This window comes from Cibotium barometz, chromosome 37, assembly GCF_041138505.1.
Source record: "Cibotium barometz isolate CiBa-2024 chromosome 37, ASM4113850v1, whole genome shotgun sequence".
NCBI lineage: Eukaryota > Viridiplantae > Streptophyta > Polypodiopsida > Cyatheales > Cibotiaceae > Cibotium > Cibotium barometz.
In genome coordinates, this window is record NC_141082.1 from 2,354,949 (window position 1) to 2,370,753 (window position 15,805).

Here is a 15,805-nt window from a genome sequence, read left to right on the forward strand (position 1 = left end):
ATGAGAAGAAACACTATGGGACGAAATGGAAAGGCTACAAGAGGAGCAAAATCGACGGCCCCCTCAGACCCAAGCGCAATCGACCTCTCAATCATGATGTCACTCCATGTGCCCCTGACTCTTCTGATCGATGTCGCCATCATTAGACTTATATTTACATTTGTAACATTAACATTAATTTGTAAGAAAAAAAAATCTTTCATATATACAATTATTTTTGGAGTTACAATGTCTCAATACTGTCATCTGTCTCAACGATTAATCAAGTGAATAGTATGAGAGACAGATTCTGTGCAGAAGGTCATTTTCTCTTTTCGCCTTGGCACCTGTAAAAAAGGGATTTTGTTAGTGTTATGTTACATAATTTTATGCATAACATACTAAATGGTGAATGTAAATATAAATGGTTTATCTTTTTAGTATCCATTGTAAATGTATAATCTTTTGGCAATTGTAAGGTCTTCTTTAATTTGAGAAAGAGATGTTTTAGATAGTGTGTTCAGCATTGTAAGCAATTGCCCTTTCAAATATATCGCCATTACTAGAGGTGTATTCTCGGGATCTGACTCCAAATCTTGATCTAATGGAATAAGGCTGCCATTAACATAATGATATCTGGTGTAGTGAAAAGTTGCAATGAAGTTTTGAGAGCCAAATTATAATGTACTTGCAAACTATTGACTTCTTCTCCAAAACAAAAAATGATGCCTTCTATCTTTCTCCTATCCCAACCATAATGATATCTGGTGTAGTGAAAAGTTACAATGAAGTTTTGAGAGCCAATAATGTACTTGCAAACTATTGACTTCTTCTCCAAAATAGAAATGATGCCTTCTGTCTTTCTCCTATCCCAACCATTGTCCAAAAAGTCCAGTGCCTTACTTGACTTACAAATAAACATTGTTGAAGTATTTCTTATTTCTTCATCAAAGAAGAAGTCAACAAACACTTCGATAGGCATAAAAATAGTAAGCTTGACATTCTTTGTTTGCAACAACAGATGCCTTAAGAGACTTCTGTATGTCGTGATACAACCTGATCCTATAACTTTCACTAGTTTGTGAAGTTGGAAATGGCCAATCTTTGCTTCCAAATAATGGGAGGGGTAATGGAATCAAACGACCCCATCCAGAAGACATATTTGTTTCTAAGTACTGCATATCATAGAAAAATATGTCGTGCTCTGCAAGATCTCTATGAGTTCTTCCTTTGTAAATTTGTCTATCTTATTGGATGGATAAATATCTGCATAAAATCAAATAATTAGACATTTTAAAACAACAATTAGACACTTTTAAAACAATAAGAGACATGATTGAATGGAGAAAAAACTGCATAATAACAACAATTAAACACTTTTAAAACAAAATAAGCTTTGACTAAGATACTACTCACAGTTGGGACGATATCGTGGAAGACTAGGAGGAAATTTTTTCACCCTCAATTCTACATGCTGGAAAACATGTTGTATTAGTACCTCTGTCACACGCTTGCTCGATTCACACACCTTGAACTGTTTAACTTGTCCCTTGAATGGCTCCACAATTCATTATCATTTCTCCTCTTCCTCTTTCTTCTCTGTAAAAGTACCCGGCTTCGGATTGTTATTGTAGATGGTATCCATGTCCCATCGTTCGTATTATAACTATTGAATACAATAATAGCTGAAATGCTAGTATGAGGCTTTCTATAGGTTGCCATTTTGTGTAGCAAAAGACACATAGAAGAAGAAGATGAGAGATTAGTTTGGAGAAGACTATGTTGGAGATGAAGAAGATCAGAGCTAGTTTTAGAAGGAAACTTAGAGATTCTCCATCATTAACTACCATTCTCTATCATTATCTACCACTATCTTTAGCATGCAAAGATTCGGTAGTATTATTTTTATTATTATTTTAAGTTGATTAAATATTATTTTAAGATGCATTGTGAGCATAATTTTACTCTATTTACTTGAATTCTTGCTTTAAAATGCTAAATTTCTCCGTTATGGAAGCCTCCTCCTCATTGGTTGAGCGCCACTCTCTCTAGAACTAAAAGGCCAAAATTGAGTCCACATTTCTTCTAATGCTCCTCCCAACAATCCTCTCCGCCTCATATATGATCTCCCCTTCTTCATCCATGGGTGGAAACTCCATCACTTGAGGTATGGACCCCATAAATTTATTAAGATTGGATACATGATAATATTATGGATTCTTGTAGAAGTGGGAAAATCAAGCTTGTAGGCCGTCACCAACCTTCTTGAGCACCAAATATGGCCCATAATATTAATCTATGAGAAACCTTTGGGTTGGTGGAGCCTTTGAGAATGTTATGAGGCTCTTTCAACAAAACATAGTCACTCTCTTGAAACTTCACATTGCGTCTATGCTCATCTGCATTAGTCTTCATGACATCTTAATCCTTCTTCATGTTGTCCTTGCAAAGTTGAAGAAGTCTCATCCTTTCCAATTTCATATGTGGCTAAAGGATTAACCACCTTGTCCTCTTGAAAAGCTATGGATGGCATATGCACTTGATAACAAGTGAGTGGTGCCACTGTAATAGATGCATAATGCTCCATGAATCTTCTATAGAAAGAAGATAACCCCAAAAATCCTCTCAATTGAGTTGAATTACTTGGTGTTGGTCAATCTTTTACACATGCCACCTTCTTTGGATCAGCTCTTCTGTCATTCTTTCCCACTTCATTGACCCCATGAATGAGCATTTTCTCTCTTTTGCAAATATCTTGTGCTCCCTCATTACTTCAAACACTTGCTTCACATGAGATAGGTACTCTTCTTTGCTCTTACTATATATCAATATATCATCGAAGAACACTAGCACAAACTTGAATAAGAAAGGAGCCAATACCCTATTCATAAATGCTTGGCTAGTGCATTTGTAAGACCAAAGGGCATAACCATAAAGTGAAACAAGCCTCTTTCATTCCTAAATGTGGTCTTCTCTTCATCACCCTCCTTCATCCTTATTTGATGGTATCCCGATCGTCAATCAATCTTGGTGAAAAATCTTGCTCCCTTGAGCTCATCCAAGAGATCATCAATGCATGGAATGGGGTACCTATTCTTGATGATGGTGACTTTATTTAAGTCATGAAAGGATCAATGCACATGCGAAAGGACCCATCCTTCTTTTTCACCAATAGAACGGGGGAAGCAAGTGGAGATTGTAAGGGATGAATAAGACCCATGGAAAGAAACTCTTGCATTTGCTTCGCCACTTCCTCCCTTTCCACCTTGGACAACCAATAGGGAGGCTTGTTGAAAGCCTTTGCATTCAGTTTAAGAACAATGGCATGATCAATGTCTCTCTTAGGAGGAAAACTCTTTGGCACTTGAAAAATATCCTCAGGCTCCTTAAGAAGGGCTGCCATATCTTTGTCCACATGCTAACCACTGCTTTCCATCCCTTCTTGAGTAAGATGCAACACATAAATAGTGCCAAGAGTCTTGAGTTCCCTTTTAAGTTTCTTTGGGGTGATCAAAGAGACATTATTTCAATGATTTCCAGTCAATAATACTTACTGTCCATGATGCATGAAACTCATAATCCCTTCTTGAAGGTTCATGTGGAAATCCCCGAGTGATGATAACAAATCACACCCCAAAATCACATCAATAGGACCCCTCTCCAACACTACCAAGTCACCCTTCCAAGTGTATGATGAAGAAGATAAAACCATATCAATGGAAAGATGTGCCAAGCTAGTCTTCTCATTTTCTCCATTGGCTACATGTACTTGAAAGGTTATGGGTAGTTCCACCAGAGCAAGCTTGCCCAGAGCAAGCTTGAGAGAGTTAATGGATTTGGAAGTAATGAAGCTATGGGTACTTCTGGAAGTAATGAAGCTATGGGTACTTCCTTAATCCACTAATATATGCACAACTCTCCCATTAATGGATCCAGCAAAATGTAAGGTGTTTGGGCTTGCAACCCACCATTAGCTCTTAAGAAATAGAGCATACACTTTTACTAAAACTTTTGCATTTGTGGATACACATTCCCACTGTCTCCTCCACTAGGATAAAAGGGTAATTCCTCATCTTCTTTTATGAAGGAGTGATCCTCAAGTGACTCATCATGTGCTTCTTCATTGCAATCCTAAATTCTTCCCCATCATGAGAGTGGTATCTTCCTCCTCAAAACGAGGATAATAGTGGCCACAACCTTCTTTGACTCGCATTTGTGCTCGGGGGACCACATTTCTTTGCATTTGAAATATAGGCCCTTTCTCCTCAACTTTTCAATCTTAGGGTCATCTACTCTTTGAGTTTTATTGAAGGTTTGGGAAGGCTTCTTGTTAAAGTTATCCCCTTTCTTTGCATCAAAATAGGCACTGCCCTTCAGCTATCCACCTGGCATAAATTGTAGGGAATCTTGGAATGGATAATTGGGTTGAAGGAAGAGAGCTTTTCCCAAAATAGGAAGGAGTGATGGTTGGTTTAGACTCTAGATTCTTTTATGGTTCCCTTAGGTTGGGATCTCCTATATTTGGGTTCATAAAGCTCTGCCAATCTCATGGCCTCTTTGATAGTGCTTGGTCTTTGGGCTGAAACGTCTGCCTTGATGTTGAAATCCAAACCATGCACAAACTTTTTCATCTTCATGTCCTCATTGAATCCTTCCACAAACATTGAAAGCTTCATAAACTTCTTGATGTAATCTCTCACCATCCCTTTTTAAGATAGCTCATACCACTCCTCATAGTATCATCAAGTACTAATGGCCAAATGAATGACAAATTCATTTTCATCTTCAACTCATCCCATGAGTGTGGCATGTTCCCATGCTTGACCATATGTCTTCATCATTAATGAGCATAGTCCTCCATATGCAATGATGCAAATTGAACTTTGTCTTGCTTATCTTTTGGATAGAGCTGAAAGTATGTCTCCAATTTAGCAATCCATTCCTCCAAATCATATGGGTTTGAACCATCACCTTTGAACTTTGAGATTTTGACCTTGTCCTTGACATCCTTTGAAGTATGAATTGAGTTCCCAAGATGTGGTGAAGGTTTAAATTTCTACATTTTGGAGTAAGATTCCCCGAATTGAGAGAAATCCTTATACTCCTGCTTTGATGAGATGAGGTAGTTCCATCCATCTAGCATGTGCATATCGTTGCCTCTCTATGAAGGACATATGATCCCAATCTTGTGTGTCATGCATGACCTCTTCTTCATCCCAATACATCTCCTCTTCCTCCATCATAGATTGATTTGTCTTTTGTTGGGGTAAACACCCTCTTGGCATCCCCATAAGATGTATCCATAGATTTGAATGGTACTTGTGGTGCTTTCCCATTCAATTGAGATGAACCGTCATGAAATGAATTTGGTCCCACATCCTTCAAGACTGGTCTTCTAGCATCCATCATGAGTGCGGTTGAGAGAGCCTTAATGTTGAAATCATGGATAGCCTTCAAGGAATCCTCTTTCGAAGCTTGCTTTCCTTCCCTATGACTTTCAAAGTAAGTTTCTTGGAAGGTTTTCTTACCAATATCAACGTGATGCCCACCATTTCTCCCTTCATGATTGTCAACTTAAGGTTGACTCATGGGTTGGGTCAACCTTCCCTCCATATCTCCCATCTTTGTGACCATGGTGTCAAGATTAGAGTTCAAAGTGTAATTGATATACAGCCAAGTGAGAGGCAAAAGTTGAAGATTAAAAAAATAAACATGAGAGGGAGAAGAAGAAGAGGGAAAAAGATTTCGAGCCCTTCACTAAAGGCCCTTATATCGTTAAACCTTAGGGTTCCAACTCCCCTTTTCAAACTCTCACAACCCTAACCCAATTAGTCCATTCGGCATAGGCCCTTACATATTTAAACCTTAGGGTTCCAACTCCCCTTTTCACACTCTCATAACCCTAACCCAACTGGGAGAACCTGAAGGTGAAAAATAAACATGAGAGGGAAAAGAAGAAGAGGGAAAAATATTTCTAGCCCTTCACCAAATGCCCTTATATCTTTAAACCTAAGGGTTCCAACTCCCCTTTTCACACTCTCATAACCCTAACCCAATCGGTCCATTCACATTGGCCTTGTCTAGTCACACCTTGTTTAGTCCATTACTTATGGCCATTTCCCATCTTCCATTTCACTTGTGGCCATTTCCCATTCTCCATTTCACTTCCAGCCATTTCCCATCCTACATTTCACACACCCCCATACTTTAGCTTGAGGTGTATTCACATTGCTCGTGTTTTGTGGACATTGTTCACACCACGTTGGCATTGACATCAAGCTCTTTTGTGGATGTTTTTCTACATCCATTGATTTTTGTCTCATCAAGGATCCATGATGGGAGATTTGGCTAAGACCGACAATTTTTATACATCGTGGAGGTGTCTTAGGATGTGGGCGATGTTGCCACATATATTCACCATGGGCATGCCTTATCAAGAGTTTCGAGATGGTTTGATGATGCACGATCATGATCTTGGTGTTGTTGATGTGTGTGGCTACTACTGAAAAGATGCAGGGGGGAAGAGAGCTTGAGCTCTTGCAAGCACACACACATACACAAAACCCTAATAGAGAACACACAAGGTGAGAGGCTGAAATCTTCTTCTTCTCTACTCAACACTCAACACACCATATACAAGAATAAGAGTACACACAATATGAAAGGTACTCAACCAGTACATACACGGGTTCTCTATAGTGTGAACCCGACTAAATGAGCTGGCTCTATAACTATGCCAGTCTCTAGAATGGCTATCACACAGCCTGTCATCCCACTGGCCGCATATCACCCAAGATCTCACCAACCATGCCAGTGGCGTAAGTGTGGGGCCTATCCCCCAAGCGGGTCATCAGTGGCCACCGCCTCACTAGATGAGCTCGATATCTCAACACTCCCCCTCGAGCTCAACTCCATCTCATGTACACCAAGCGAAGCCCTGAATCTGCGGAGCTTCTCTGTACCCAATGCTTTGGTGAAGATATCAGCTACCTGATCCTCTGTGCTGACATAAACAAGATCAAGGTCTCCTGCCAAGACCTTCTCTCTGACGAAGTGGTAGTGAACCTCTATGTGCTTCGTACGAGCATGAAAGACTGGGTTCCTGGCCAACTGTATACTGCTAATGTTGTCACAAAAAATGATAACTTGTCTATCCACTGATAGACCCAAATCTGCAAGTAGCTTTCTCAACCAAGCTACCTCACATGCTGCCATAGCATCTCCTCTGTACTCGGCCTCTGTACTCGATAGAGCAACCGTAGGCTGCTTCTTGCTGCTCCAAGTCATAGCAGCACTCCCCAAAGAAAACATGAATCCACTGGTAGATCTTCTATCTGAGATACTACCAGCCCAATCAGCATCTGTGTACTCATGTACACATATCTCTATCCCAGTCTCATAGAATAGTCCACAATGCAAAGTAGACTTCACATACCTCAATATGTGTCTCACTGCATCCAAATGCGGTTTCCGTGGAACCTGCATAAACTGACTCACCAACCCAACAGCATAGCTCAAATCTGGTCTGGTGATCGTCATGTAGATCAAACTTCCTACTATGCATCTGTACATAGTAGGATCCTCCAAGATCTCTCCTGAATCTGCACTCAACTTGCCATTCTGATCCAATGGCACAAAAATAGGCTTACAGCCTGTCATACCATACTTGGACAACATGTCCAAGCCATACTGTCTCTGCAGTAATCCAATACCATGTGGTGATCTAATCACCTCAATGCCCAAGAAATATCTGAGCTCCCCCAGATCCTTCATCTCAAACTTCTGTCTAAGCAAGATCTTTACATCAAAGATCTCTGCATCATGGTCCCCCGTAATGATCAAGTCATCTACATAGATGACAACAAGCACAACTCCTCTATCACCATGTCTCACATACAGCGAGAAATCTGCATTGGCTACATGAAAGCCAATAGCGACAAGATATTCAGAAATCTTATCAGACCATGCTCTTGGTGCTTGCTTTAAGCCATACAAGGCTTTCTTCAACCTGCAAACATGCTCGGGGTGACCCACATCCTCATATCCAGGTGGCTGTAACATATACACCTCTTCTTGCAAATCCCCATGCAAGAATGCATTCTTTACATCCATCTGATGTAAAGACCATTGCTTTGACGCAGCCACTGCTATCACAACTCTCACCATTGCCATCTTGGCAACTGGGCTGAAAGTTTCCTCATAATCAATCCCATATGTCTGCGCATATCCTTTGGCTACCAACCGAGTGCGTCAATAAAGCGAGCCGAGAGCAGCGAGCCGAGAGCAAAAATCACACAGAATACAAAAATAAGAGCAAAAATCACACAGAATACAAAAATAGATTATCCCCTTCAAGCGAGCAGATTTGTGCTTGTGCTGCTCTCTAAAACATTGACATAACACTGAACTTAATTATTAAATGACTGAAAACATTGACATAACACTGAACTTAATTATTAAATGACTGAAAACATTGACATAACACTGAACTTAATTAAATCAATCAATATAAGTGTGTTATTTATATAGCGCACAGAGTACAAAAAGTTTAATTGATATTCTCAAAATATTCTCAAAACATTATAAGTATATCCTATAATTGTTGTGGGTGGCTCCTCTGAGATCTTGTGAGCATCTCTTTCAAAATATAATTAGGAATCTTTGGCTGATGGATATGCATATTATTGTTCACATCCTGTCCAAGAATCATCAGGAAAACAAAGTAGATATGTTTGCAGGCAAGATATGGTTTTCTTTTGACCAACCTATCATTGAATTCTGCACACGAACATATTGGGTGGTTCTGAATGGTTACTTCAATGGGTAGGGCTTCTTTGTTCTGGATTTCCCTCACTTTAAATATTTCCTTCTGCCCTTCCATTTGAACATGTCCTCCCATAATTTCTACATTCATATCTAACGCAGCACTGATCTGTGCATATGCAACTTTCGATATACCTTTTCGATAGGGGTATTTTTGCTTATCTTCCTCAAGAATTTTTTGCTTGTTTTGTTCACTCTCTTGAAGCAAACTATTTGGAATCTGTACACCAATCTCAAATCCAGCTTTTACTAAATCATGAGCTTCCCTGACTTTCAAGTGTGTACCTGTTGCTATTGGCCAAACATTAGGAACACTTGCAGGTGGATGTAAGATTGTCTTTGTAGGCTTCCAAGTGTGTCGAACATCATTATTACAGAAATAGCAGTACTTTTCTTTCCTCCAAGAAGATAATTGACAATCACTCCAAAAGCATGGTGCCACTTCTCCGCCTCGTAGCTTTCTGCTACATTTTTTTCCTCCTACCCAATGGTTACATTCTACTCTATTGAAGATCGGAATCCTGCGCAATGCCCACTTTGTCTGATGAATATCTTGCTCTAATGATTGAAGTGCTACGTCACCTTCTTCTGGATTTATTGATGCTTGCCCTTTTTCATGCTTATCCACTGTCACATAAACAAACTCTGGTCGGTGGCTAGAGCTCCCTACATTCCCCTCAAGCTCCTCATGAAGTGGACGTTTAGCTCGAATAGTCTTTTTCTCACCCTTGAAATTTATCCTGTTTGTAAACATTGGAGTGCCCATCACTGCATCATCAATTGCCCTTGAAGTAGCAGCTGGAGAAGGGCTTGAAGTTTGTCTGGAAAGAGCTCTCTCAATTAATATCTCTAGGTCAGGCCCTCCACCTATATATTTTCCTTCCATAAAAGCCATTTGACGAGCACACTAGAAGTAAGCATTGATGAGATCTGAAACACATGCATCGTACAAACTAATTTTATGTTTGTATCCTTCTCCTGCTAGCCAACTAGCATGCTTGGCTTCAGAGAGGTTCGTCCGTGGTACCAGAGCATTTACAATAGGCTCACCATCCTGTTCATTGAAAACCCATTGCACAAAGATAAACCCAAACCAGTAGGTTTTTTAATTACTGCTATTGAATTAAGTTCATAGAAAAAAAAAACATACATAACATACCTTAATAATAAAATGACCCCAACGACTTGCTCTATAGTGCCACCAACTAAGCCAACTATCTAGCTTGGGAATGTTTCTGTCTGCTGCCTTTCCTGTTGCCCACCATGCACGTATCTTACGGAATTGCACTAAAGCATCCTCTTTGGTTGGTGCAGTCCTCCACCTCTCACACATTTCATTGTGTTTTTCCATATGTTGAGCATATATATACTTTTGTGTATGCACTCGAAGATTGTCCTTCCAATGAAAAAGGCAAGATCTCTCCTTTCCTACCATCTCATCTCCATTGTTATATACTGACCTAATAGCATTCCAATTTGCACCTGCTTCATCGGCCATGAAGCCAAAAAAGTTTGCTGATTTCCCAGTATGGTCGATCATAATTGCATTCAAATTTTCCCAAAACATTATCTGTGCTGTCTCATCCTCCTCTCTAAACTCACAAGTTGCAATTGTGAGTAGTTCTCCAATCCTGCAAGAAGAGTATTTGGAAGATTATTGTATTGTAACAACTCAGTCGAACAGTCATTTCATTTTGAAAAGAGAATAAAAATTAAAACATACGTGTGGTCATACACATGTGCACCCATTGTGTGCCAATCATTCTCCACTCGGTGTACATGATCAAAACAAACGTGGCATTTTCTTTTTAACTCTAGGATAGCCTCAAATCCATCACCTAGTGCTCGACTTGTCTTTCGACTTTGCATTACCATCTGCTTCACCCTACATTTACCAAGTTGGTTAAGAAATTACATATATATATATATATATATATATATATATATATATATATTCAATAGAGAAGAACTTACTTTTTGAGATTTATTAAAGATATTAGCTCTTGAGACATCTCCTGGAGTTCCCTCTCTGACATAAACTCTCCAATCACTTTATCATCGTCAGTGAAAGCCTTCAAAACGAACTCCCTGGCAACAATCATTTGTACCTTTCGTGGACCCGCATTATGGTCCATCTGAACAACACGAGCTACTAAGGCTTTAATGTTTCGCATAGATGCTCGACACATGCCTCTAGCAATTGTGTGTGTATGTTTCCCATAGTGAAGGAACAATCTACTATGGGAGTGATCTTTAGGCATAAAATAGTAGGCAGACACTGAACATGTTTTTATGCACATTGGAACATGCTTACAAAAGAAACACTCTAAGTTTCCATAACTTCCTAAAGCCAAACATCCTTCATTTGGGGATTTCAATAATTGGCCATTCCAATGGAGCCTATTCGGTGATTTGTTTCGAAATCGATAAGTGCATCTTTCATTCATACACTGGAAGGTACCCCCACAAAAACTCTTTCTCAAAATAAAAGATTTATTAGTTCTTGTTTGTGTCTGGGGTTTTGTCCATGCATTTCCTTCATATTTGTGCTCCATACCCTCCATGCCCTTCCCATCTAAAAGCTCATAAATGCAATTTTCTTCATACTTCTTAGGGAGCTCCTTGACTTTTCCTTTGAATGTGCATTCATTTATAATATTATGGAATATGTCATTGGGCGGCAAAGTACGAACAATTTGGAAGGCAGATACTGCAGTGTCAAATGCAGGATCACCTTCCTCAATGTCAATTAAATTATCTGCATGCACCACCTTTTCCATGTCCTCTTCATCCAAGTCACTAGGAAAAAAATCAACAATCCAAAGTCAACAATTGAAACAAGAAAGATAACCTCACTATATTTTACCATGTTTCAAAAGTTGAAATGTCACTCACATAGGTGAGGTCTTGCTGCCAGATCCAGAAGGAATATCCCCAGGGGTAGGGAGTGGTGTTGATGTAATGGCTACTTTTGCAACATAAAATGATGACAGGGTATTATCTAAGATATAATACCCATGTTCACCAATCCCATGGTACAAGGGAATTGTCCCTATGCTCTCAAAACCATCATCAGTTTGCAATAGACCTTCAATAAAAATTTCATGTTCTGCACCTAGTTTTTCTTTCATTAATTCGGCTGATAATAAACATTTCCCATGTGAAAATGACAGTCTAAAAAGAGGGCCTCCAACTTTGTGTAGAAAAATCTGAACATCTGACTTAGAATCCCTATATTTCAGGAATACATTCCAAAAGAAAGTATAATGTGAGCACACATATCCATTAATATTCAAAACAAAGTAATACTATATACATTACACTAAAGCTAATAAAACGACTACGTGAGAAAAAGGCATAGGCTTCCTTTGGAATGAAAGTCTAATGAAAGGACAAGCTGGAAAAGCTATTTTTTAGTATATTTACTCACTAGTTTGAAAGACTACTAAAACATACTATTTCTAGACTATCAATCAACTCGTGGTAAAACTCCTTCTTCTCTTTATATGTTATTTCTCATGCACTGTTTTGCCATTGCTTCTTATTAGGTTGCCATTGCTTCTTATTAGTTCACCCTCAAGCTGCTCTCAGACCACCCTCCTCTTAAGATACAATGGAGCTGCTCTGTCTTTCTATTTATATATTACTATCTCTAGTTTTCTCAACATTTTCAGAGGGTGATACCTCTGAAGAAGAAAATAGTGAAATTAGTGAAAATAGTGAAATGGCTCCAGAGGAGCCAGATACCCCACCCGCTGAATGGTATGAGAGCTGCCATGATGGAATCGCAGATAGCGATTCCACCACAGAATATTCTCGGGTGGACTGGTACAATTTTCCTTTCGAGGAAGAAGAAGAGGAAGAGGAAATACAAGAGGAGGAAGAGGAGGAAGAGGAGGAAGCAGAACATAAAGAAATGCCCGAGGCAGACACAGGCACAGGCTATGATGCAGATGCAGAGAACATCCCCGACTCCCACGGTGAGAAAGATGACAATAAGGAAGATAGGGATGACAGTGAAGAAGATGACAGTGAAGAAGATGCATAAATTTCCCCACATAAATTTAGGATTTTGTCCTGCAATTTTTCTAGTAGGATTTTGCCGTTTTTGCCCTGTAATTTTCCCAGTAGGACTCCAACTAAATTTGCCCAGTACGTTTTTGTTTTGTAATTTTCCCCAGTAGGATTTTGTTTTTGTAATTTTGTACTGCAATTTTCCCAGAAGGATTTTGTTTTGTAATTTTCCCAGTACGATTTTGAAGTATAATTTGCACATTTTTCCTTGTACTACAGTGGTTTAATTTTTAGTGGTTGAATGTTCAAGTAAGCACAATAATATATATTCACACGACTTTTTAGTGGTCAAATGTGTACTGCAGTGGTTTAAGCAGTGGTTTAGACTTTTTAGACTTTTAGAAGAAGTCCTTTTAGAAATATTTACACGACTTTTTATGCACACGACTGTAATCTATTGGAAGACCACGACTGGAATACCTCTATAAAAGGGCATCCACATTGTACTCCCTAAATATATCTGCACAGTAACGTTGTACTCCCTAAATATATCGCTGAAGTAACGTTGCACAGTAACGTTGAAGATGAAGATGTCTGCTGTGCTCATGTTGCAACTCTCACCCTCACGACAAAGGGCATCACCTGCCCGAGCATCACCTGCCCGAAAGAGAGTATGTTCTTTTACGTTTTTTAAATGTGCGTTTTTTCCTTGTGTTTGTATTTTGTGTGTGGGGCCAAGACCATGAATGTCTACTGGCTCCTCCTCTTCATTGTATAGCTAAAGATGGCCACGTACTGGCACAAGATGGTCATTGTAGAGCTTTAAGGATCAAGTGCGCTGAGCGCACTTGATCTAAGAGGCCCCTACACAGGCATGTCTTGTCTATCCATGGAGGCATCCACATTAGCAAAAGATGTCTATGCTTTTATTAAAAATAAGGGCTCAACATGCCCATCAAAAAATTTAAACCTCAACATGGCCACTGTAGAGCTAAACATTGGCTTATACTTTATCTGCAGAGCTAACATGGTTATTGTAGAGCTTCCTGGATCAAGTGCGCTCAGCGCACTTGATCCTGGAGGCCCTACACAGGAATGTCTTGTCTATCCATGGAGGCATCCACATTAGCAAAAGATGTCTATGTTTTTATTAAAAATAAGTGCTCAACATGCCCATCAAAAAATTTAGACCTCAACATGGCCACTGTAGAGCTAAACATTGGCTTATGCTTTATCTGCAGAGCTAACATGGTTATTGTAGAGCTTCCTGGATCAAGTGCGCTCAGCGCACTTGATCCTGGAGGCCCTACATAGACATGTCTTGATCCAGTAAAAAAATTTACACCTTACATAGACACCTCAACATGGCTACTTACTGTAGAGCTAAACATGGCCACTGCAAAGCTATCTGGAGGCTTCATCTGCAGAGCCATTGTAGAGCTTCCAGGATCAAGTGCGCTCAGCGCACTTGATCCTAGAGGCCTTACATAGACAGACCTACATAAACATGGACCTACATAAACATGTCAACATGGACCTACATAAACATGTCTTGATCCAACATGGCCACTGTAGAGCTAAACATGGCCACTGCAAAGCTATCTCGAGACTTGCATGTGCAGAGCCATGACTATGCCATCATAGTCATTGTAGAGCTTCCAGGATCAAGTGCACTCAGCGCACTTGATCCTGGAGGCCCTACATAGACATGTTTTGATCCTCAATATGGCCACTGTAGAGCTAAACATGGCCACTACAGAGCTATCTTGAGACTTCATCTGCAGAGCCATGACTATGCCATCATAGTCATTGTAGAGAATGAGTTTTTACATTGGCCATTAAAATCCAGATTGTAATCAATAGCAGTACATTATTACAAGCAGAGAGCTAAACATGGCCACTGCAAAGCTATCGCGAGACTTGCATGTGCAGAGCCATGACTATGCCATCCTTGTCATTGTAGAGCTTCCAGGATCAAGTGCGCTCAGCGCACTTGATCCTGGAGGCCCTACATAGACATGTTTTGATCCTCAATATGGCCACTGTAGAGCTAAACATGGCCACCAGAGCTATCTCGAGATTTCATCTGCAGAGCCATGACTATGCCATCATAGTCATTGTAGAGAAGGAGTTTTTACATTGGCCATTAAATAAAAAAATCCAGATTGTAATCAATAGCAGTACATTATTGCAAGCACAGAGAGATAGAGAGAGGGGGACTTACATGCTTGCAAACACGCAGAGGATATTTGCAGGTGATAATTGTAGAAGAGGATAGTTGTAGACGACAGCTGCAGAGAATAGAGTAGAAGATAGTTGTAGAAGACGATAGCTGCAGAGGATAGTCGTAGAAAATGGTTGTAGAAGATAGTTGCACGAGTGTACCTTTCCTTCCAGCCGTTGCAGAGGAATGAAATCCTTTTTGGGAAAAGGTTTTTTCGAGCACTTTGTTATTAATGATTAGGAATTTACAGCCTTGAATAATCCGTATACTTTGTGCCAACCCGAGATTATTTTCAACCTTGAATAATCCGTATATTTTGCGCCAACCCTGCCAACCCATGATTATACAACCTTAAACAATCCGTATACTTTGTGCCAACCCATGCCAACCCATGATTATACTACCTAGAATAATTCGTGTAGTTTACTTTACTTTTTGTGGGAAGAGTTATATCTTTGAAAATGGACACCAACTCCCAACGTTATGTGACTAGATCTTCTTGTTCTCAAAAAGATTGTTGTTTTGCTGGTATGGATTCCTTACTACCTCCTTCTAAACGCTCCAAAAAATTACAGGCAAGAACAACCGAGAGGGTGTCTCGAGGATTGTTTGATGAGGAAGTTCAGAGTCAAGGCCAAGTGTTGATGGAGAATGATAGACATGAGAATGAGAGAGACAGGGATGACAGACAAGAAGAGGATGAGAGACAGAATGATAGAGAGGATGAGAGACAAGAGGATGAGAGAGAGGATGATGATAGAGAGG

At 39.7% G+C, this 15,805-nt stretch overlaps 1 pseudogene; it reads right to left on the reverse strand.

Moving 5' to 3' along the window:
* Positions 1–416: 416 nt before the first annotated feature.
* Positions 417–1,160, reverse strand: LOC147616833 (uncharacterized; annotated as a pseudogene).
* Between the last annotated feature and the right edge of the window lie 14,645 nt (positions 1,161–15,805).